General features: G+C 40.9%; 1 long non-coding RNA gene across 3 annotated transcripts in view; it reads left to right on the plus strand.

Moving 5' to 3' along the window:
- Positions 1-12,717, plus strand: part of LOC109552290 (uncharacterized) — a 212,691-nt gene that overhangs the window by 46,572 nt on the left and 153,402 nt on the right. For all 3 annotated transcript variants that reach the window (XR_012329416.1, XR_012329419.1, XR_012329417.1), the window contains exon 3: positions 11,352-11,540. This is a non-coding gene — a long non-coding RNA (uncharacterized lncRNA). The remainder of the gene's footprint in view (positions 1-11,351; positions 11,541-12,717) is intronic.

The following is a 12,717-nucleotide window of genomic DNA, read 5'->3' on the forward strand; positions in this document are numbered from 1 at the left end:
TGGTTAAATGCAATAAAACTCAGAGGCACAAAATTATTACAGTCACACAAATCAATAAGTAAAACAGTAAGATCTTAAAAGATAAATCGTGAAAGGATAAATGAAAAAACTCACTCATTGGTTAGACACATTCACTTAGGAAAATGTTTCAATCCTCTAGCAACAAAAAAAATGTAAATGAAGATATAATAAGCTAGTTTTTGGAAAGATGTTTAAGCAATGCTTTTGTTAGAAAATGTGATATTTCTAATACTGGTAAGATGTTGGTAGCAATATATATTGCTTTATTTTTATTGCAAGCTAATTAGTTAATATCCAGCGTGTGAAAATATTCATATTAGTTTGAGCAAATATTTCGACCTTGGGGAATTTACAGTGAGAAAATACTATATATGTTTGAATATAAAGTGAGGTTTATAATCTTTAGAGAAGAGAGAGTCCCCTTATATTTGATTCCTTGCAAAAATACAGAAAGCAATGTTATAATACTTTTATGCAATTCTTTGATTTTGCACAGTTAAGCAGTTTAGTGAAGACACATTCACCTCTAATAATCTTAATGAATGCTACTTCATGGATACTTCTGGAAGTCAGCTGATGAGATTAGTGAAAAAGATGACTAACAAGTTTAACAACCACTTAGTAACTATTCTTGGGAGTAAGCCTTTGAAATTACAAGTGTTCAATATTGTTTAAACAAATCTTTTATTTATTTATTTAAAAATTTATTTATGTATTTATTAAAAATTATTTATTAAGATAAATAAATTTATTTATTTATTAAGATAAATTTATTTATTTAAACATTATTATTTTTAAAAATAAATTTATTTATTTATTTTGGCTGTGTTGGGTCTTCGTTGCTGTGTGTGGGCTTTCTCTAGTTGTGGTGAGCGGAGGCTACTCTTCGTTGCGGTGCATGGGCTTCTCATTGCAGTGGCTTCTCTTCTTGCGGAGTGTGGGCTCTAGGTGCACGGGCTTCAGTAGTTGTGGCACTCAGGCTCAGTAGTTGTGGCTTGCGGGGCTCTAGAGTGTAGGCTCAGTAGTTGTGGCGCACGGGCTTAGTTGCTGTGCAGCATGTGGGATCTTCCCAGACCAGGGCTCGATCGAACCCATGTCCCCTGCATTGGCAGGCAGATTCTTAACCACTGCGTCACCAGGGAAGTCCTAAACAAACCTCTTAAAGTAAATTTTTTGTGTGTGTGTGTAAATCATGAATATTCACTTACAGGATAAGTGGCAATGAACAGTCCTAATGTTTTGTGAATAGATATTGTTGTTCCAGATATTTTAGTGATAGCTTCATACATGGATTCCTAATGTGCTATAATTCAAGCAATTTAGATACAAGTGAGTTTGATTGCTGTCAAAAAATGTTTGAATATTCAAAAAAGCAGCTCTTTGATGACAAATACATTGATTTGAGATGCTTGTGAGGAATTTGAAAAAAATTCTGTGAACTATGAGAATAGACAAAAACAAGTATTTCAAAATTAATATACTATTTTATATGAAATGTGATTTTAAATATGCATGTGTAACAAAATAATACATTAAAAATTTAAAGAAGAATTTGACAATTTATCTATCCCTCCTCGGGTTTATATTATCAAGTTGGCTAAGAAACTTTATTTTGAATCCTTTAATTGAGGGAAAGTGAGACTTACATATATATAAACTTCATATATATATGAAGTTTTACTCACATACACAGATGATAATTTTAAATAATGAAAAGTTATATACAGATATGTTCATCACAGCAATTCTTATAATAGGAGAAATGTAGGAGGCGCCTAAATTCCCCATAAGAGGACTGATTATACCATAGCTATTCCTGGATACAATATTAATGTAACTTATTAAAAATACTATTAAGAAAAAGTATCTGATAACATAGAGAATTGATTTTATAATGTTCAAAAAGATACAGATGTGTATATGGGGGTATAATTACATATACAGAGTGTGTAATAATTTATACATTGAAAAAGAAACTGGGAAAGGATATACCAACGTAGCAACTGTAGCTGCTTTTTGGTAGCAGTCCTGGTTATCTTTCAACATAGATTCTATAATGAATTTCCTGGAGGAAAAGAACTCAGGTCATTGAGTTCTAGCTCCCAAACAATGAGGACAACCTTTCTAGTGTATTCACCCACCTGAACTTACACTCTCACAAGCATGTTTGTTTCACTGCTGAATGGCTGTCAACTGTAAAAAAGCAATTCCTGCTATTGAGATGAAATCTTTTTCCATATCTATATCTATATATACATCTATATCTATATCTGGAAATCTCTATATCCATCTATCTATCATTTTTATTTTTTTTCTTTTTGGCCCCAGTTCTGTCCTCTGTTGTAGACAGGTTAATGTTCTCTGTCTTCCTGGACATGGAGAAAGAATTGCCTGCTCTGGGAAATTCCAGACTCTCTTTGTCTGATCCACACTGAGCCTCCAAACAAAGAGAGAACAAACTTCCATCTTTCATTGTGGGCAGTGTCCTCAAGCTTTGAAAATTCTGCCATGGTTTCTTTAGTCTTTAGCTTTTGGCTATTTTCTCTACTAAAATACCGTGTTCCCTCCCTCCCACCCCAACCTTAGAGAACCTAAAGCCTCCATCTATTTCCATTGTTCGCTAAATTAGTATGAACTAGTTTCGGGTCATTTCTTGATACCAGGTTTTGATGGGAATAGAATAGAAGCATATGAGGTATGTGATGGGAAGGAGGGTCCGAGAAAATGGCCCAGAAAGATGAGAACAAGGAGCCGTGGATGACCTACTTTACAGTTTGCAGAGGGTTGGCAGCTGGCAGCCTCCCTTAGCTACTGCCAGGACACTGGATTATTCCAGCCACAGTTAAGCACTTCTTTTAGTGAAAGCTACAGGGTTCAAGGATTCTGTACTCCTTGAATGCACATATTTTGTTTCAGAGACACTAAGAGAATACATATCTTAATATTGACGTTTTTATCGTTATTTTCTAGGAAGTTCAGGTTAATATCAATTCAAGTGATAAACATTCTGAGTCCACAACAGTATTCTCCCTCGTACTGATGTCTTTGTGTCTTTCCTTTTACTTTGTCCGTGTGCTTCCTATTATTCTTTGCTTTACTAAGTAGGCAGTACACAGAAGGGACCATTCTCTTAGGTCACAAAGGTAGCAAAAGAGATCTACGGCCTTAGAGAAAGTCAAAGTACAATCTCTTACAGAATGTTGCAGTACAAGGACATCTTTGCAAGGCCTTTCACAAACTAGCAATAACATTCTGATGAGCAGAATCCCCAACTCCATTGTCCTGCATGTGGAGAAAGGAAAGGTCCTGCTGCTCATGGCTTTGAAAGCCTGTCCAGTGTGTGATCACCTCATGGATTCAGAGAGTGAGGTGGGCAATGTCAGTGATTTAGGAAGACACTGTATCAAAGTTTTGGATAGATTTGCAGGTGTCCCTAAAGTACATGTAGAGTAATACCTGCTTTCCAATAATTCCCTTAACTCTCAGTCTCTTAAACTTAGTCGCAACTCAGCCATCTCAATTCCCATCAGGAAGCATTAAATCCCAGAATATGCTCAGGAGAAAGTCTCTCAGTCTCTCTTTGGGCAGGTGTTAGATGATTGATGGGACCACAAGAATGGGAATTTCTAAGAAGCAGATTCTCATGCCCTGCCCTGGTGGATGCTTCCTGGGTAGTTGGCGGTTGTGCCTTACATCTGTTGTGAACTGGCCCAAAGCCAGCAGCTTTTGTTCTCTGAATAGGAAAGGAACTCAAATATGGGGTGTTAGGGGGTACAGGAACCACAGGATGTGGATATTCTGAGTCTCTGGTACCTCATAAGGAAGATGCATCTCTTGGACGCATTAGGCAGGTGATGAGAAGACTGAGTCAGCGGTAGACTTGAGCAGTTTCCCAGCACCCTGGTCCCATCCATCCCACCACTTTCCACCTCTGTCTTAGAACACGGGCTTTCCCTGGTTTATTAGCTAATCTGTGTAGTCAGGTCTGCCTTCTGGGATCAGTGTGATGGCATCAACAATGCTGAACAAGGAGATCCTCCTTCAGCTGTGATGGAGACCAGATGGCTTGGGGTGTGGAAGCCAAAAAGCGATGGCAGAACCATTTGAACCCCTTGTGGCAAATAATCTATCAGTGAGAAAGCCATTGTAGGGAGAAAGTGTCTATTGTTTTTTTCCTGAAAACAGAGATAAATAAATCTTGGTACAAAATTGTCCTCCCTCTGTACACTCAATCTGCACTGATAGTTGAGGTAATCAGTGTATGTAGGATGGAGTCTCAGTTTTTATCACTGAATTCTTTGTACGAAGAAACAATGTACAGGAAGTAGGAGAAATACATCCAAATGTAAAAATGGGGTGGTTAGAGACCTGCTCTATACGTAGCTTTTGGAGCCTGTACTGGAGAGAGGGGAAGATTTTACTCTGGAGTCAGATTCCCTTACTTCACTTTGAGTCTGAAGACTAACAAAGACTATGTTGACTTGGTCCAGGTTATTTCTGAGTAGACCAGATCTGCCATAAATACATGATAGAATGAGGTGTGGTATCAGAGAACACAAGTAGACCAGATTTGGAGTTTCTAAGGTGACAGCACTTCTTTTTTCCATTGAAGGCATATGATCTGGACAGCTCCCTTTAGAGTTCACAGAACTGGTGCATCCCAGCCTTTGTCCTGGAGCTTCACAATCCAAACATCAGGTAGAATTTAAGATTCAGTTCTGTGCCTTTAGAGGAGTGATATGTAGATAGCCCATCCTTTTTCCAATGGCAAATTACAGTGATGAAGTAGCTGGACCTGGATTTAGGTAGAAACTTCCAGTCTTTCTGAGTCAAGCACCTTCAAGAGTCACAATATCAGTGGGCTTCAGGCTTGATCCCCAAAAGATATCCTTCACCCATCTTCTCCCTTCAGAACATGCAAAATGCTTCTCTGGAAACAGATCTCTGAGAAAATGCTCATGAATGGCGCAAGGTGGTGCTAAGTTTCCAGACCTGAATGGGTAGGGGTAGGAGTGGGAAGCAAAAAACCGGAATAGGAAGGGACCTGTTTTGCATCATTTCCTTGTTGAGATGCAAATGATCTGAGAAATGTCATTGTTGGAAGGGGTAAAGCTCAGGGTGAGGGACGCTGGGAGGATTTCAAAGAAGAAAGTATGAATTTATAAAGTGGAGGCCCAAGGATCAAGATTAGCGAAAAATATTGAGAAACAAATGCCACCGAAGACACTGAGTAATTGGCCATGGGACAATGACATGGAGAGCATGTTTATTGTTGCTGTATATCCCAAGGTTGTCCAAGCTTGAGCTCCTTGCTCCTGGTAGGTGCCTGGGATAACAGAGAAACGGAAGTGGAAATCTCTCCATAGAGGTGTCTGAAGAAATTAAAATATTCAACTTGTATGTTGACCTTGTAATGGGAATGAGAAAGCATAGGAGAGCCCTTTGGGAATTAGCTTCAGAAAGGAAATACTAGAAAATAAAAATAAGCTAGAACATTTACAGAAAAAGAGAAAATCCCATGCTTAGAGAATGGTCAGATTTAACAGTTTGGAACATGTACTTTTCCATCAGAATGTTGGTAACAACATTTCAGGGAACTTGGGTCTGAATGCCTTGCATGGAGTAAAAATGGCAGCTGCTATTTTGTGTGAGTTCAATCAGGGAGACACAGTGGACAATTGGTCTGATCCCCGATTCTGTTGTTTAGCAGAGCCTCTGGCTCAGAAACACAGTGAGATGTCTTGTGTTTTGCAGGTCTTTCCTTTTTGAATGCTGTTAAGGGCTGTTATCATACCTGAGGACATTACCCTCTCCACCTGCGTGTGTACGATGTAGGACACCCTGTATTGGGAACACAGATGACATTGATATTTATGAACATTACCTAAGATCTAATTAATATCAGTACCTGAAGTGATTGGATTGGATTGGAGGATGAGATTGGATTCTGAGGCTATAATATAGAATATAGACTTCCTGGTCTTTTTCTTACTGTCCCCAAATATAACCAGATAATCCTCTGTCTGGTTACTTGAGGGCCAAGTTACTTTCTTGCAGAAACATTCTCTGGAGTCTCTTTAGAAAACCTAGAGTTCCTTATCTGTAAGACTACAGACAAGCCACAGCCTGAAGCCCAGCCTGCCGACTTGAGCACAGGTGGGAGAATGTTAACAGCCAAGAAATATGGGGTCTTTGGCTCTTTTCCCAGAACTGCCAGGCTAAGACCTTGGCAGAGACTCAACAGGAGACTGAACTCTCTTTGCATATCCTTTTATACATGGGAGATGAAAAGCTTCAACCGTGAGTGATCACAGTTTTTGAAAAATCCCGATGAGGCATTAAAGAGGAGGAATATCCCAAGGGAGGTGAGCTGAAGGCAAAGCAAGGCAGGTGTGAGGTTAGCAATGACTTTCAATCCCCTTTGATTAATCATGAGTGTATTTTGTTTAGTTCTTTTTCTGATTTTATCCTTATTGAGTCACATAAAGGAATCAGCCAGGCAGGAATCTGTGCATCACAATCTTGGGAATCTGTGACATCTGATCCCCTTTGTCCCACAGCTGCTTCCTTCTTTCTTGCTGGGCAGAGACCTATAGTTTGTTAGTGTTGAAGGAAGCATAGCAATCATCTAATATAAACTCTTTATTGTACACATGAGAATCTGAGGCTCAAAGAGTTTAAGTGACTTATCTAAAGTCACACAAAAGGAGGAGTTCTGACTCCCCCCGCCCCCAATGTTTTGTCAACAGGCTGCTGGCTCCTTTTAGCAGACGGAAGTTTCCTCCGATCTCAGACAGCTTTTTTCCCACGTGGGATTTGGTGCAGACACCCTTCACCATCTTTTCCCATCAGAACATGCATTTCTGGCAAGAGAGCAGCTCTGATTCCCTGGCTTTTCTTCCTATTTCCCCTGGATAAGGTCTGTATAGTTTTTTTTGTTTTTTTTTTTAATGGAAGAAGCCAAAGTACTGCAGTGAGGATATTGCTCTTTGGGATTCATTTAGGGGAACATGGTTTTCTTGGCCAAATGCCATAGTGAGCTAACCCTAGGTAGAAAGCACGGGCAGCATGAGGATGGACAAATGTAACCCCTCACAGGTTAGTAACGAAACTTAATACTTTCCTTTTTAAGGATGAAAAAACATCTCTGTATTCCTAATAAGGTACATTAATTAAATAGCCTACGACTGGTAAGGCCCTGCAGGGGAATATCCTCAAAGCTAGAAGGCTGAGCTTTCTGAAAATTGAGAGTTCCTTGTAGCTATTGTCCTAGACATCCAAACCATGTCTATTGGAAAAGAGTTTGGCATGCAAAATTCATTCTCCTTGTTACTTCTGCTAGAGCTGAGACCGGCCTGGGCCACCTTCATCTGGTACAGACAAAGGACAATGAAGACACAGTATGTTATTGGGGACCTAGATCCTCCCAATACTGGATTTGTCTTTGAGACTTTCACTATTGTCAATGCATGGAAAGAATTAGACAGGTCGTGTGGGAAGAACATTCCTGATGAGATATTTTTATGAAAAATATGCTGGCAGCACATTTGGACTTATTGGTTTGAAAAAATGTTAGTGGTCATTGTCAATGTTTCCTCCCATTTTATTTATTTATTTATTTTAAAATAAATTTATTTATTTTATTTTTGGCTGTGTTGTATCTTGTTTGCTGCAAGCGGGATTTCTCTAGTTGCAGAGAGCGGGCTTCTCACTGCGGTGGCTTCTCTTGTTGCAGAGCACAGGCCCTAGGCCTGCGGGCTTCAGTAGTTGTGGCACGCAGTCTCTAGAGCGCAGGCTCAGTAGTTGTAGCGCACGGGCTTAGTTGCTCCATGGCACGTGGGATCTTCCCGGACCAGGGCTCGAGCCTGTGTCCCCTGCATTGGTAGGCAGATTCTTAACCACTGCACCACCAGGGAAACCCTCCTCCCATTTTAGATCCTTCATTCTTCTCTCTTCTGGGTAAAAACCACCCTCCTTCAGACCATTAAGAGCTGAGGAGTTAGAGTATTAGCATTACTGAGCACCTTTGGTGTGCTAGTCACCCAGGAGTGCCAGCTGATTTCTAGCAATTATTTCATTTAATCTTTGTAATAACTCTGTGACATAAGTATTATTATCTGTATTTTATCCATGAGGAAATAGAGGTTTAAAGAAGTTAAGCAACCTTGTTCAAGGTCCTACAGTAACTGAGGAGTTGTGATTCTTCCTCACTTTTGTCTGATTCCACAACCCATGCTCTTTTTACTATCAAAAGAACTCATATATAAAAACATATATGCAGTTTATAGACTAAATTTTTTAGACCATCCCACCCATCTAGGTCGTCACAGAGCACCGAGCTGAGCTTCCTGTGCTTTATAGCATGTTCCCACTGGCTACTATTTTACACATGGTCATTGTACAGCAGAAACGAACACAACGTTGTAAAGCAATTATACTCCAATAAAAAAGAAAAGTAAGGGTAGTATCATGGGGGACCCAACAGGAGATAGTTCTTCACTCCTTGCATAGCTTCCTTTTATAGAATAGAGCCTGCTACAGTCAGAAAGGACTTTGGGAAGGTATTGGACCCACTCTTTTGCCCACAGACATGTTTTAAAAGACAGGTTTTAATAAGCTCCAGAAAATAGAGCCTCTTGGGTTGCACAATATCTTTGGAGGCAGGCTGCCTGGGCTTGTGTCCAAGCTCAGCCACTCAGCTGTAGTATGACCTTGGGCAATGCCTTACCCTCACCTCGCTTCCGTGTTTTTTCTACAAAATAAGGACAATAGTAGCAATGGGTTGTTTGAAGATTAAACAAATTGAAACATGTAAACTACTTTGAGCAGCGACTTACACATACAAAAGTACCCCATGCCTGTAGGCCATCAATGATTATTTTTACTAGTACCTCTTTACAGATGTTGATGATTTTCATTTCAAGGAGATTTTTCATTTTGAACTTCTTTTTGCTGAAATTTCAGAATGTTTTCTCTTTTTCTCGCTCATAGGAAATGGGGATGACTAATCATAGCATCATAGAAGGTGAGAAGGGAAGGGACCTCAGGCTGTATCAGTTCCTGCTTCCTGCCCTTGTAAATGAGCCTGGGGAAGGGAGGTGATGGGCTCAGGTTCTTACATGGCAAGAGTAGGTTTTGAACACACGTTCCACTCTAGTGGGTTTCTTTTCCATTGTATAATAACTCTTCACAGGCTGCAATTCAACACTGTTTAATTTCACTAAGACTTACTCAGGCTAATTCAGGAATGTGCCAGGCCAGTGACCCTGTGGGAAGAGCTGGCCAGTGCTGAGTATAATAACATTGCCATTCTTATAATCTTATAGCAACTCATTAGCTTTCTTTTTCTTAACAGCGTTGTCATATTGTGGAATTGCATTTATTCTGAAAAAGAAGGGGGAGGAGATTTTTTTTTTTAACATCTTTATTGGAGTATAATTGCTTTACAATGTTGTGTTAGTTTCCGCTGTATAACAAAGTGAATCAGCTATACGCATACATATATCCCCATATACCCTCCCTCTTGCGTCTCCCTCCCACCCTCCCTATCCCACCCCTCTAGGTGGTCACAAAGCATCGAGCTGATCTCCCTGTGCTATGCAGCTGCTTTCCACTAGCTAGCTATTTTACATTTGGTAGTGTATATATGTCAGTGCTACTCTCTCACTTCATCCTAGCTTACCCTTCCCCCTCCCCGTGTCCTCAAGTCCATTCTCTACGTCTGCGTCTTTATTCCTGTCCTGCCCCTAGGTTCTTCAGAACCATATTTTTTTAGATTCCATAGATATATGTTAGCATATGGTATTTGTTTTTCTCTTTCTGACTTACTTCACTCTGTATGACAGACTCTAGGTCCATCCACCTCACTACAAATAACTCAATTTCATTTCTTTTTATGGCTGAGTAATATTCCATTGTATATATGTGCCACATCTTCTTTATCCATTCATCTGTTGATGGACACTTAGGTTGCTTCCATGTCCTGGCTATTGTAAATAGTGCTGCAATGAACATTGGGGTGCATGTCTCTTTTTGAATTATGGTTTTCTCAGGGTATATGCCCAGTAGTGGGATTGCTGGATCATATGGTAGTTCTATGTTTAGTTTTTTAAGGAACCTCCATACTGTTCTCCATAGTGGCTGTATCAGTTTACATTCCCACCAACAGTGCAAGAGGGCTCCCTTTTCTCCACACCCTTGGGGAGGAGATTTTGTCTCTGAAGGGAAGGCAGGCTCTGGCCATTGGTCTGTCTATTCCTCAGTAGAAAGGGTCAGAGGTACTGCCATGGGGACAAAGGCAGGGAGTGAGGAGCAGGGTCCCTAATGAGTGGGGTTTACTTAGGTGAAGAGAGAGCGGGAGAGCAGCCTTTCTTCTTTATACTGAACAGCTGCTATGCACTCGGTGTGGAGCTAGTCTCCCAAAGGAATGCGAAAGGACCCAGGGCAGGATTTGAGATTTCAAGGAGTTTCTTTAGAAAGGGGTAGAAAGCAAGGGTGGAAGTGTAGTGGACCCTCTGGAGTATTTTGAGGCTCTGTACTCCTGCAACAACTATGAGACTTTTCACTCCTGCAGCTCCACTTGGCTAGGAGGAGATTCTCCAGCTGACCAGAGGGGAGAATAGCATAGCAGGGATGCAGACTGAAAATACAGGGCTAATAGGGTGCTTTCCCGTGGCGACCGGGTGTCAGGGTGTGGTGGGAGGTATTTATGACTAGGGGTTGGATTTGGCTTTGCCACCCGCTGGCTGTGGGCTGGAGAGAAAGTCAATTTCTCCATTCCTCAGTTTCTGCATCTTCAGTGGAAGAGGATGAACCAGGAGGTGATTGAAGTTTCTCACCATTCTAACGCTCTGTGTGTTGCGGGGCATAGCGGTAGGGCTGTAGGGCTGAGAAGGAGATCCTTCATGTGGAAAACATAATGATGGTTTGGATGCTGAGAAATGGACTAGTTGTGAACTCAGAGATTTTAATTCTTATTACAGAGGAGTGTTATTGCTACTGGGTCAACTGTCTGGTTTCAACATGTAGTGCCAGTAATATTGGCTCCTTTGTGGTTCTTTCATTTATAAACTTGGTGCATGAAACTCTTCTTCCTCCTTAAGGCAATTGAGGTAGTTAATCTTCTGTTAATCACTCATGACCATAACGTGCTCTGCAGACACAGTTGAAGTCTTTATGGGCGAGGAGGCCTTGGATGTGACAGAGCTGCTGACAGCTCAGACCCAAGCTATGTGGGCTTTTTGTTTGTTTGTTTGCTTTTTTTGGTATTGTCTCTGTGGATGCTGACTTTCCTTCTACTGTCTCTGAGAAATATTGCTCACTTCTCTTAGGTGACAAGTGAGGATGGAAAGCAACTTCGAGGCCTACCCTGGGCCTTGTGGTCCCAGCACAACCAGAAGTCCTGGAGGCGGAATCCCTAAAGTTTTGCGAGGAATTGTGAAAACCCTCCAGCTTTCTCCACAGTTACTCCAAATTCCTCAGGTTCCTGGAGATGAGGAAAAACCAAGAACATCACTGAGGTAAGCATGTTTTATGTCAGCTTCCCTGTCTATTGGGACAGTTTTTGGGAGGCATGTGGATCTGCAAGTGTAGATGAGGTGGCAGATTCTCTCCTGGGGCTGCTGGAGTAGTGTCATATTGGGGACCAGCAAGAGAAATGCTTCATCCAATTCGTATGCTCTCCTTTTATGGTTGGGAAGACACACTCATCAATCCATAGAATGTGGTCACCTAAGGAGGGAGAAAAGGCAAAGGGCTCAATGTGACCTGCTCCATATTCCATTTGTCAGTCATCCAAGTCTGCCATCTTCCTTTTCATGTTCTAAGTTTTGACCTTTTCAGTATGGCTTCCTCTCCACTTGTGCTAATTCATGGAATTCCATCACTTGGTTTTGAAAAATGGAAGTCTTTCTTTCACAAGAAAGCCTGCCATCCCTACCCCTTCCCTGCTCCACCCCATTTTATCCCTGTCATGGGGGGATGTCCAAGGAATGTAGGAGCTCTTATGTCTGCTCTCCAAGAGTAAGTTATTTGGTGTTCTAGAGTGCTTTATTATCTACCCTTCAGAAAATCTTGTTAGTGGATAGATGAGGCTTGGATAAAGCGTTTCTGAGGGCAAAGCTGTCACCAGTCTTGTGCACTATTATATCCCCAGCATTCAGCACAGTGCAGGGTATGTAGTACTCATTCATTCCACATTTCACCCACTCATTCATTCCACATGTTTGTTGAGTGCCCATTTTGTGCCAGATTTCTAAGTGCTGGAGTTAAGGCAGTGAAGAAAACAGACAAAATCTCTGCCATCATGGAGCTTGTGTTCCAGTCAGTGGAGAGCTAAATAACAAATAAATAAGCAAGTAAAATATACAGCACATCAGATGGTAATAAATGCTATGGAGAAAAATTAAGCATAGAGGAGAGATGGTATTTGCTGGAGGAAGAATAAAGCGCTCTGACCAAAAAATATTAGAGATGTATAACCCCATGATTTCAATTTATATTTGGAGGCAAGATGTTGAATTGAGAAGTAGGAAAGAAGCCTCAATTCCAGAGTTTTTTCACCTTGTTGCTATGGAGAATTTATTAGCCAGTACTTTCTGTCTGAGGCACTGAAAGGGGCTAAGACTCTACCTAGAGTGGGGAAAGTTTTGTTTGAACTCAGTTCTCTTCTTTGCTTGGTGGCTCCCACACCTTAAT

Source organism: Tursiops truncatus, chromosome 2 (assembly GCF_011762595.2).
Source record: "Tursiops truncatus isolate mTurTru1 chromosome 2, mTurTru1.mat.Y, whole genome shotgun sequence".
In the NCBI taxonomy this organism is placed as follows: Eukaryota; Metazoa; Chordata; class Mammalia; order Artiodactyla; family Delphinidae; genus Tursiops; species Tursiops truncatus.